We start from the raw sequence: 12,627 nt of genomic DNA, 5'->3' as shown, positions 1-12,627 counted from the left end.
AGTGTGTGTGTGTGTGTTGGGGGGACTCACAGGGACCTGGCTACGAGTTGAAACAGAAAGAGGGAAAAAAAACCCAGAGCCCTCTTGGTTGTTGTTGTGTGACATCCAGGAGGGAAGGTGAGTCCGGAGCGTGGCGGCGGTGCTACGGTCATGTGCGGGGTGTTGCTCGCCGTTCAAGGTGCCTACACACACTCACACACACACACTCACAGACACACACTCTCAGACACACACTCTCACAGACACACACTCTCACACACACACTCAGCATCTGTCGGCGGTGTGAGGACAAAGCACATCTCTGTGATGTGTGGAGCCACTGCTCAGTTTTTATTTCTTCAACTAATGAGGCTAAGACGCGTTTGGACCCGACTATCACTTGGGCTGTGTGTCTGCTGCGTCGTATGTATATGCAGTGTATATGTCAAGGGCATCGCTTCCACAGGCGATTCACAGGTGGCACGGTGTGTCCCCCGCTGCATATGGACGCTCTCCTTGTGTAAATCGGTGTTTCTCCAGCGTGGTGTTTCCCCGCGTTGTTGCCACACGAGCACTGGCTCCACGAACCGGGCGATCTCCATGTGCAACATCTGTGCGATTTGACTTGTTCACAGCCTGTCCACGTTCAACATCTGGCCGATCAGACCAGGGCAAGCTGAACGCATGATGATAGGGGAATTCTGTACATCAGGGTATATGCAGGGTAGTCATGGACCCATTGTGATCAGATAATACCCATTCAGACACCTCCCTTTGCTCATTTATTCATGCCTAATGTGCAGAATATACACAAAACCATCCTTATTGTCCAACACAGGCACGAGAGTGAATACAGAGCATCACAGCGGAGGCACCAGGACAGAATGGGAAATATCTGGTAATGCAGGGACTACAGGGACTACAGGTTTCTTTTGCTAGAACCGATGCCAACCCTGCAAAGTTCAGACACATGTTCTTCTGTCTCCGGTATTTACAAAATACCAGCTGCAACAACTATGCAGGTAGGAAATTAAAAATCTCTGGGCTCCCCCCTCGCTGAATCACAGCTCCCACTCCAGTAGCAAAGCTTGGCATGAGTCAGGTGGAAAGAATAGGAAGCTTTGGAGTTGAGCTTTGGGCAAGGATCAAGGATTTTTAGCATTCTTGGTGGGCTTAGCCGCCCAGCGGCGGGCATGACTGATCACACAGGTCCCACTGCCATTTTTAATAGTGAGTCTAATCTCAGCTTTGTGCCGTCTGCTTGTTTTCACACCGGACGACTTCTTGCTCTTTCTCTGATGGGATTTATTCCAGGGAATTAATCTAATGCAAATGTCAGCAGCTCATTTTTTGTCACGACTGGGGGTTATATACTTGCTCCTTTAAAAAAAAAAAAAAAAAGAAAAAAAAAGTGGCCTACAATCAGGCCAGGGAGTTTGTTTTTCATGCTGTTTACAAAATGCCATTCAAGTTTAAGATAAGACAGACATGTGTGGGCCTGAAAACAGCTCCCTCAGACAGTGTAGTTTGCAGCCGTACATGACAATAAGCTAAAACAAACAATAAACAATATTTCTTTTTGCTTCTAATCAAAATGCAACTACAGGCAAACTCTGTGTCTCTTTTGGGAAAAACCTCTGCCTCTCACATTTCTCACCGTCGTAAATGGTCCTCCCCCTGTTGTGTTCCTGAAGGACAGTGTTTCTATTTTCACTGTTTGCATCATACTTCTCACGTAACAATAACAATTGCTAGCGTGCTTCATTTGTAGTAGTGTCTTTTCCAATGTACCCACACATTCAGATGCTTCCTGTTGCTAAGTTGGGCTTCAGTTTCTTTTGTCTCGTGTGCATTGGCTCGGAGGGAATAGCTCGAGCAAAGATAAAAGACAACAACAAGCGGAGCATTGTACTGTTTTATAATTTGCCCCTCTGGAATGTGTGGGCTGCAATTATGCTAAGTGGCCATCAGGAAATGCTTAAATTAACTGTTTACATTATATAATAAATAATGGGGTTATTGTTGTGATTGATGCTCAAGTTCAAAGTGCATCATTCTTTATTGAATTAATGATTTAAAAGATTGTAAAAGTTGTATCTAAAGAAGAGGTTTTCTTATACCGTTTTCCCTTCCCAATAATGATTCAGATACCTGTATTCCGACTTTGTATATCGGCCGATACCGAGTTCCAGTGCTTTACCAGCACATTAAAAAACAAAAAAACCCAACTTATAATATATTTCAACAGCTGTTTGCTACTAACCCTGTATGGAAGTGATGATTGATTTCATTATTGGACTCAGGTTTAATATAATTAATAATATAGAACTTCTTTTATTATCTAGTTTGACTATCATGACTTAGAAATTACTTCATCTTATAGCTCGAAAAGGAAGTACACATTGCTGTTTTAATTGTGTTACAGTGTGAAATAGTTCCAAATTGTTTAGTGTCTGGCTCTGACTCCTGGTAACGTTACGCTACGTTATCACTTTTCCTTCACTGCTTTAAAAACAGAACTTGCTAGTGGCAGTACAGCACAACTGCTGTTTTGGAGCAATGAAGAAGTTACATAATATCTCAAACTTCTTGAATTCACCTTTGGGGAATGTGCAGCACCACCTGACTGACGAGCTGCTCTGACGTGGCTGCCCCGTCACCTCCCAGTGTCTGTTACTGACAACAGACCAGATGACAAACCTTGAGATACAGACTCTGCATCATCTGGTGCACTGACACGGCCAATGTCAGCTACAAGGCTGATTTCTTCAGGCCTGTTTTTTCAATTACAAAGGCCAAAGTGAGTCATGTACTCCTGAGTTGTGACACGACCTCCAGTAACAGCATGAAATATACCACTTAAAAAAAAAAAGGAAAAAAAAGGAAGCTCCGTCACTTTTTGCATGTGTGATGTGTCTGGCCAGGATTTTTCACCCAATAGTCAGAAGTCAAATGACTTGATGATTATATGGCCTCTGTTTTTTTTTCCCTCAGTGTGAGCATCGTTTTGCTGGTGGCAGAGGGGGTGGATTAGTTTGACTGTAATGAGGTGTGACTGTGAATCTGTGCTTCCTGCTTGCTAAAATGTTGGAATGCTCAGTCTTTGTCTGGATTGGATGGTCTGCGGTGTATCAACAAATGGGGGGGGCAGAGGGCTCAAAGGCTACAATGGTGATGATGTAATCTCTTTTCAGCACACTGTCACTGACCAAATGCAAACAGACAAAGGATAATTCCCTCCTCCTCACCCCACCTGCCACAAAGTTTGGGTCAATTTTGACCATGACTGCGCTGACACCATGAGGACAGGTGCACGAGTGTCGCCGCCTGCTCGGATCTGTGCTGAGTGCTGGGTCTCAGTTTGGTGGTTTGTTTGCTTAAATGTCCCTGGACTTAAGCAAACTCTGTGTCACCCTGCTTCCAATTCTTAACCCGAAACCAAAACCCACAGCTATGCAGAGATCAGACTCTGTGTAATTCCCCTTTTCTGCTCCCACCAAACCTCATGCACACTGAAAATAGTACGACATGGTACAGAGATTGGAAGATGGAGAAAGGGAAAAAATAGTCTGAGAAACAACCACTTTTTAAAATAAGTAAAAGTCAAAAGTAAGAGAAACTTTCCATAATGAAATTTGGAATTCTGATGATGATGATGATGTGTTACTGCAGGCCATCTTTGCTGCCACACAGTGATGACGTGCCCGGTGTTGTCTCGACATGTCTGCCGGTTGCAACACTGTCTCTTGTGTTTGGCTCCGCACACTCTCTCTGGAAAGGATTACAGAGCTCTGCTCGGAGAAGAATCAAAACATCAAGCGGGGTTGCAAGCCTGTGCCCCATGCAGAGGCAGTGTGGGCAGCAGTGGAAAAATCATTCCACATACAAAAACCAACAGAGGTTTTGCTGTTGTCCCTCCTGTGGACAGAAATCTGAGTAGCAGGAATGCGTGAGGGCTTGGTCATGGCTGAGCTCGAAACAGATCTCGGTGCGTAGACAGGTCTGTTCAGCTTGTCCTCATTCCTGTTCATGCTTATAGCTGTTTTTGTTACTTTCAAGAGCCGCTTTTGCTTTGTGACATGTACTAAAGCAGGAATGCTCCGCACCACAATACATTGCATGCGGTTTTCTTCTCAAAAAACTTCAGGAACAATATCCGAGCAACACCTGCTTAAACAGTGAAAGTATTGTTGCTGGAGTTTGTGTTGTGTTTTGTAAAAAAAAAAAAGAAAAAAAAAGAAAAAACCCAACCTTGTATTGCTCTGAAATTCCACATCCTTTGCTTTGGAACCAGGGAATCCATTTCCACCCTGTGAGTTCCTGCTTTGCTCTTAACGCTGAGAGGGAAGAATGAGAGCACTGTGAGCTGAAGTTCTCTGCTAGATTCAAATGACTTTTATAAACAAACAGAGACTTCAGGTGGACTGAGTGAAGTGTGCCTGTTCCCTTTTCATGTAGCATATCCATGTCCATGAGTATTATTACCTCAGCCTCATTAATATAGCTTAGAAACAATATTATTCTCAATGTTAAGGTCATTCAGTGTATTAACAGTACAGTGCCTGATGAATTAGGCCATAGTCTCTTTTTCCCATGTTGCTCCAGGTGCAAAGGGCAGATAGGGCTGGCCATTAACAAACAGGACTGCTTTCCCAGCCTTTCCTCTCTCACTGCCTGTTTCCTGTGTATTTCATTGATGTATTCCTGGATACCCTGCCTACACTTTTTTTGCTACAGATGAAACTGAAGCTGTTATAAATATGCAGTTAGACATTTTCCTGTATAATACATGAGACACAACTTTCTGACCATATTCTAAGTGCCTCTTTTAGTGGTAAATTGCTGTAAATGAGGGGAGTGAGTTGTAATGTCTCTGTGCCATGTCTCTACAGAACTAATGACTAGTTCAGTGTGGTTATCATTGTCATTAGTGCAAAGGAAGAATGCACTGCAAGTTTGTGTTGCCTTGAATATAGATTAAGAGGAAGACAGAATTGGATTTCATACGTTGGGGTTTGGTGTAATACTCTGAAACTTCACCTTTCACCTATTCAATCCCAGGAGAATAAATCAGTTGTTATACTGCCCCACACAAGTTCAGAAAACACTCTGGATGCTTCAGAGTGGCTCTCAGAGCGCTCTAGTCAAAACTTGTACATTTTCCTACTCTGTGAGTTTGGGAATGCAAACGTACTAATTATTGCCAGCCGGGGGGGAAAATTGGGAGTAGAGGGAGGGGGATTGTTAATTGCATTTTGCTTCATTCTGCCTTCAAAACTAAAACAGAGGAATTGCTGAGACAATTGTCTGATTAATTAAGCACTTGCTAATTTGCTTGCATTTCACTGTTGTGTATTTAAACATTGTTTTGGTTTTTAATGGAAAGTAAAGTATTGAAAGTGCACTCTGGGCTGCTGTTCAAAATGAGATGTGGTTTGCATGGAGCTGGCTTGGGGTGCATGATAAACCACAGTTGAAGGGGCGACTGGAGCATGCCAGTGGCAGTGCAGTGCAGACCATCAGTTGCAGCAGCAGCACACTGCAGGTTTGCAGTGTGGTTTTCTGGCACAGATTGTGATTTTGCAGGGCACCACTGTTATGCAACACTAACTGACTTATCACAGTCCTAATGACTCTGTATGAATTGATTAACTCTGTGGCCTGACTGTTTATAATTGGATTGGAAGTGCACTGGGCTATGCCCTGGAAACGTGCCAAAATCAATGACTGGAAATGGTTTCCGTGTTTAAATATGCTACATAGTTGTAGTAGATTTTTTTTCACTCTAATCAAACCTTTCCACGTGCACAACAGTACATTTGGTAACCACTTCCCATTTCCAACAAAGACTGAAGCACACCTGAGCTTTTCCACTAAGTCCTCAGTTGGGGAATTAAACGGCCCTCCAAGCTGCAGGGCACAGTCAGGCCTCTCAAGAGACACGACAAAGAATCCCCCTGAGGTTTTCTGAGAGCATAATAAGCACTTCCGTTGTTGCACCCCCCCGGCTCATACTGAAACTCCTCCCCCCATCCCCAGCACTGCAGCCCATCCTGCTCTCTTGTTAAAATGCTTACCTGACAAGAACCTGTCCTTATTTGTTATGCTCCCTTTCTTGCAAACTTTGTACAGTTAATTACAGAATGGAATTAAGAGTACATCTTGCACACCAGACACACAGATAATGTCTAGTGGCTGCACAGCAGCTATTTGGCCAATGTGAGGTATTAATCAAGATTTCACCTTGACTTTGGTCTTCCAGGACTGTGTACCCGTGTTTTCTTTATCACTGCTGCTCCCTCAAGGATCCTATTGTTTCTGAGCAGCACTCCCATGCTGCTCTGCATCTGTGGGGAAATCCTACATTCAAAATGCATCCCACTGTGGCTTGACCCGATTCAACTGTGTAATCAGATTGGTTTATGTGCTCTACCCTGATTGCTGCAGAGGTGGATTTCTTACCCCCAAGCAGCAGTTGATTGATTGAAACTCTAAAGGATGTGTGGAGCATCTTGTGATAGATCTGGTTGCATTCTCGGGAGGGCCTTTTACATAGCCTGTGGTCAGTGCTACTGCTGCTGCGGCGCTCATGTTTCTCATGTTTGCTCAGCAGGGTCCTGACCCCTTCCAAAACTAGTCAAACCTTTTCTGTTCCTTAACATCACCTTGTCACAACTTGTCTAGACAAATACAGAACAAAAATGCATGTCAGTCTTTAAGTATCCCATTCTTAAAATGCTGTTAAAGAAATAAAGTTCTTTCCTATTGTGGGTTTCAAGTCCCTTTAGCGCTCTCTATTGTATTTCTTTGTTGTTGACAAATGGTATTGTTCTTTTTTCCTGTCAGACTGTTATCTGATGAGAGAATTCAGTTAATGTGTCTGTGTTTTAGCAACAGACTCTATGTTGTTGTTACTACAAGGAAACAAAGGCTAGTTTTTCTCTTCCAACATTTGATTGGTTCTAGGTTTTTTAATTAATAAAAGCTTTTTATAGTTTGTTGTGGTAAAGGCAGCCTAAGTAGGACTCCTTCTGCCTCTGTGCCCTGTGATATGCTGTGTTTGCTCCCTGTGTAATCAGGCAGAGGATGTGAGAGGACAGGGCAGTGGATGACTTCCAAACATCGCAGGCATCTGTCGTTTTGACACGTCTGCTGTGAGAATCTGTCAGGCTGCTGTGTGCTGACCTTGCTGCTCATACACAGTTGTACATGCAGAGCTAATTGCTCTCACCCTGAAACTGTCCTCATACCTCACACACACACACGCTCATAAATACAATACATATTTTTACGTACCTTTTGCAGTTTGAATTACAATAACAAAGATGGATTTTTAAGCAATTATCGATGTACAAGCATCCTGATGTCCTTCAGACCTGGAGACTCAAGACATTTGGAAAAAACAATACAAATATAAATCATAGTATCACTTGTAAATTATCTTGCTCCTTCAACCTGAATTGACTGAAGTAGTTAGTGAAAATCAAGTTATTTAGTTACTATATACTAATATTATTACTTCCGCCAGGGAAGTTAGGGTTGTTTGTCAGCGGGAATAAGCAAAAGTACTCGATGGGTTTCCACCAAACTTGGAAGAATGGGACATGGGTCAGGAAAGAACCCATTCAATTTGGAGCATGTCCAGTGTTTTTCACCAGTAACTTGATGAAAGAAATCTAGCATATTTAGGCAACTGATATCTATGAGTGTGTGCACTTTGGTGCTTTAAGCTCTCACTACAAAGGCTAAAATATTTGAATACATTTTGTGTTATTATGGCTTTATTTGATAGGAACAGTGAAGACAGACAAGAAATATTGTGGGGGCAGTTACATGCAGTAAAAGGTCTGGTCATCCAGATATTCGTTGCTCAGGGCGTTGACGCACGTGTTATGCACCCAAACCACTTGGCGATTGGGTTAACACACGACTTCTAACATTGATTAGTTTGTTTCCAGGCACTATTTGGGCCATGGGATCGGTATTCCAATAAAGATTTATGTGTCATGCATGCTTGTTGTCTTTAAGCATAATGATTTTCAGTTTTTATTGATTTAAATATTATTGACTGTGGATTTTAGTTCCACTGCTAGTGGCCTAGCCACAGGAGTAAATGACTGTTTTGGCTTGAGCCCAGCTAAGATTTGCACTGGGCAAGTGAACAGTATTCTAACTGATGGGCACACATATGCACACAGCATGACACTGTGGAAGGCAGCATGGTTGCCGCAGCCTCGTGCAGCCTGTGGTGCATGATAGACTCATCAAACGTCTCATCTCCAGCACTGGCCTCCACTCTTTCAAAACACCATGATCTCATTGGCATTTGATTCACGTGTGGTGACCCACTGTTTATCCCCCGTGCTAACATGTGACTTCGATCTAGTGGTATAGTCTAAACGAGTCCTTGCATATGAGATGCATACGACATGTGAGAAGCAGTGAGCGCTCATTCAGATTGGTTTTGCTCGTGAGCGCCTGTGATCTGTGAATGAAGTAATAGCAGGCTTGGAAGTGTTTAGCGGCCCCCCTGGCTGAGCCCCATCTCTGTCTTCTGGCACGTGGTGAGGCTGAATTAAAGACGACGAACACAAACTATTCACTCAGCCCTCCTCCCTGCATCAACACTGTTAATTATGCTCTCTCGCATCCCTTCTATTTAAATCCTCAACTGATGGGAACTGCTTCATCTCAGCAGACGCACTTGAGTACATGCAGAGGCGTGCCAGCCCCATGCTGAGCTGGGAGAATTTGTTTTGTATCAAGTAGGTTCACTGCTTTTCAGATATTAAAAGAGGGGATATTTACCTTTTGTTGCAGAGGAAATGGAGTGTCCATAAAAACACCTCTTTGCCCCAGCCCACACAGTCCTGTTAAACAAGGCACACTGCTGGGTAGTACTCACATTTCACTGGTGGCCTGGTTGCTCAGGTCAAGTTTGTCAAACACAAGTAATGCCTGAAATATTTACTATAAAGTAACAAGTGGAAATATTTAAATATAATAGTGATTAACCCACAGTATCTAAATTCAAATGTCTGACTACCTTCCAGACTCTTTGTGACAGGTAGAAACAATACCTGAGAGTCTCTCCAAAAGTAAAGGGTTAAAATTTTCTCTCTCACTAAATGTCACAGGAAAAAAATCCCATATAAATAATAAGTATTTTTCACCTAAAGGAAATGGTGCAGTCGGATGCTGGAAAAACACTGTTTGGCATTGTTTCCGTGTGGAAATGGTTGTCATTATGTGTTGTGCGTGGAGCAGGATTGATGCAAGAGTCTCATATTAAATTTCTCTAGATGTTTTTTGAAGTGTCCGTTTTAAGTCATGCCATCTGATATCAAAGTATGTTTGCCTTTTCGGTGAACCTTAGCACTCTGACTTTCCTCATGTGTTGAAACCCTGCATGTCCAAGGTTACTGATTAGTCTGCATTCAATAACAAAAAAGCAAAACCTAAAAGGAACCCACAACAGATTACTTTATAACCAAAAATAGACACAATAAAGCTGCTCCAGGGTATATATATTTTTCTGGACTCCAGTTGTCCAGAACTTTTTTCATTATGATTATTTAATGAAGTAACGGTTAATAATAAATAGAATTTTTAGCATCTCATAAGTTCAAATATGATCTTAGCTTAGCATAGTAGCAGTAGCCTGGATGTCAATTATTAAATTGTGGTTGTGCTTATCTAACACTGCAGGTGAGTGTTTTTTGAAGTGGCAGTTGAACTTTGGGCTTTATCTTCGGTTCTTGGCAAAGTTGTGCCACGGTTTCCTGCAATTATCTTTATGGTGCTTCATCTGTCTAGTGCCATTTACACACACAAACCATAACCGTTGATCCTGCTAATAGTCAACCTTTGTTTCTAACTTCTACTGCTGTGACAGTTATCCTTGATCCCTAATGATCTCACAAGAACTGCATCTGTGGGGACTGTGGGGATGGCAAAGTTTATAGTAGAGATGAGATATGGCTTTCATGGATTTACTTCTCTGTCACCTTATAAAAAGAATGAAAAGGATAGACTTTGTGGATACAAATCACAGCCGTTATCTATTGTTGGTTAACAAGATTTTGATCCCTCACTGGCTTCCCACCTGCAAATGCTGGCATCTGATTTTACTGGAGGCACGACTGCAGCAGCTAAGCTGTCTACGCAGTGGTGGTGACTGAAAGTCTGTTATTGAAAATTCAATTCAAATGTGCCTGTTTGGTTATATCAAGAAGAGATGTTGCAGAGACAATCCTGCATTTTGTTGTGGGCAGCCCAGATTGGACTTTAAACGGAGACCACAATTTACATCTCAAATGCGATTTCCAAGAAAAAATATTCTTAGTTTCACACATGTACTGCAGAAAGAACATCTCTACAAGCTGCTGGGGGGACTGAAGGGCTGTCTCTGATGTTTGCACAAATTAAAATCAGTTTGGTTTGTTGTACTCAAAAATAGCTACTGTCCCACGAGTTGCTAGTTTTTATTCTTAGGAGCCAAATCAATGCTTGTGCTGTTTTCTTTTAGTTTCTGTAGAAGTTGGTGTCCTACTTTCATGGATTTTGCTATGTGTGTTAAAGTCTTTGTCTCTGCGTGTACCTGTCCGTGTGCATCAGGACTTCCCTGCCTGTCTAATGGAGTCCTAGCGTTGGAAGTGGATAGGGCAGGGAGAGGGAAAGTGCCGCCCAGAGCAGACTTCCACTTTAAACCTCAGCCCCTGACTGCTGCAGTTCAGAAGCCAGGCAGCCATCTCATTAGAATTTTTTACATTCCTCTTCAGGCAGCAGCACACTGCTTCCTCCCCATTGCTTTTTATAACACACAACTTTTAAAAGCTGACAATCTTAAATCTCAGCCTCAATAAAGACAAGTCATCTATAACCCCATCATCCGATATGAGGTTCTAAACCAACTCAAGCTCGGCCTCTGTAGATTATTGTGTATATGGACCATAAAGCTGTGAAATTACTGTGCAGGATGTTGGTGATGGTTTCACAAACTTAAAATCAATCAAGTGTGTAAAAATGTGTTTTCTTTTTGTTTTGACTGGGCATCTGTTAGATTAAAGTATAAGATGTAGTAATTCATTTTTTGCTCTGGACAAGCAGACCACCTAAGCTGTTGACAGTGTAATTACCTTTTTTTAAAAGGACAAAGGCCTTCCTTGTCAAGTTGCTGGCCCACCCAGAAGATGACATTGGAAAAGGGAATGTCTTTACCTAAGCTATGTAAAGTGATTTAAGTGTCTAATGTAAAAAAAAAAAAAAAAAAAGTGAAAACCCTTGTCGAGTACTTTGTGGATAAGCGGAGAGGAAGGATCGAGGACACCCTGCTAGAGATAATGGCAATGAATATATTCTAGTGCTCCTTCAGAACTGTCTTCTTGTGCAAGGCAGTGAGTGATATTCACTTTGCCAGTGGTTAGCTCTGCCCATTACTCACGGAACTGTGCTGCAGTGATAGCGAGAGGCCCAGAGTTGGGGCAGAGCAGCAGCACATCACAAACAATGGTAATGATGAATGTCGATACACTGCCACCGCTTTTTGAAGGGCTTCAACTACACTTGGTGTTTGGATTGCTCGTGTGGTCAGTTGAGCAATTTGTTGGGTCTGTTCTCACTTTATTGTGGTGTGCCACTTCATCCAGAGCTGATATCATGGATTAAGTTGATTGCAAGACAAGCTTGTTGTTGTAAAGGCAAGGTAGATTCACAGAGGCACTTTAAAAAAGTGTTTTATAAAAGCCTATGACTTGAACAGTCAGTGTTGCACTTCTCTCCCAGAATCTGCCTGAACATGCCCTAACCCCCAAACACAAATGCTCATCACTTCCTCCACTGAGGTTGGTGGAATTCCAGGATCTTGGCTCACAGTTGGATGATGCTACTATCGTTTGTCTGCCAGCAGGCCTGTCTGTTTTTCTGTGAAGGTGTCAGGTTCTCAGGTTTGTTCAATCAGACTGGCAGGTTTGTGCCTGGATCTCAGCCAGATGCACATATCCAGGTGGAGGAAACGGACAGAAAATTGATTTTGAAAAAAGTGGGGGAGAGAGAAAGATAGGAGTGACTCCACAGCATCTGTTGTATTTATGGACAGCCATGTTTGGGCTCAATCTCAGTGGATGTGTAGATACCTCAGTTCCCCCCTCTGTCCTCAACACTCCCTCCTTGACAGGAAATTATATTGTGTAGAAGTCAGTGGATTTACTACAAATGCATTTTTTCGTCTCTGATGCTGTGATTCTCTATCGGACCTGTGCACAACCCTTTAAGCAAGCTTTCTCATTGTGGAAGGGTTTGACATTTAACAGTCTGGCTTCAGTTTTTAGTCATTATATAAACATCATCTTCCAGTTAATATGTGTTGCAGCTATGAGTCAGTGGATTACAGAAAAGCTATTTGTCTCTGAGTGAGTGGTCCATTCTTCTGCTTTCCTGTGGTCATCCTCCTATTTCTGTGTCTTTTGCTTCCCAATTCTGCTTCATATCGATCATTCCATCTCCACTGCATTAAATTCATCAGATTTTTCCGGCAGTCAAATCAGACAAGTACACAGCCTTAGTGAGGTCTCTTTACCAGGCAATTTTCAAAGACTACAACGTGTTGGAGTGGGGCCCCAGTCTTGCCCAAACCAGCACAGAGGGACC

At 42.6% G+C, this 12,627-nt stretch overlaps 1 protein-coding gene across 5 annotated transcripts in view; it reads left to right on the top strand.

Moving 5' to 3' along the window:
- LOC109628110 (signal-induced proliferation-associated 1-like protein 1) overlaps window positions 1-12,627 on the top strand; it is a 35,638-nt gene that overhangs the window by 229 nt on the left and 22,782 nt on the right. The window contains exon 1 of one of the 5 annotated variants that reach the window (XM_020085036.2): window positions 25-178. The exons of 1 other annotated variant lie outside the window; for it this stretch is intronic. The gene's annotated coding sequence lies outside the window, so the exon portion shown is untranslated. Of the gene's footprint in view, window positions 1-24; window positions 179-297; window positions 1,002-3,674; window positions 3,980-12,627 lie in introns of those variants that run through there. 3 more of the 5 variants (XM_069535619.1, XM_069535620.1, XM_069535618.1) reach the window with 3 other exon arrangements.

The sequence above is a fragment of the Paralichthys olivaceus genome, chromosome 12, assembly GCF_024713975.1.
Source record: "Paralichthys olivaceus isolate ysfri-2021 chromosome 12, ASM2471397v2, whole genome shotgun sequence".
Lineage (NCBI taxonomy): Eukaryota > Metazoa > Chordata > Actinopteri > Pleuronectiformes > Paralichthyidae > Paralichthys > Paralichthys olivaceus.
Note: the sequence above shows the minus strand (reverse complement) of the source record. Positions and strands in the feature narration are given on the sequence as shown.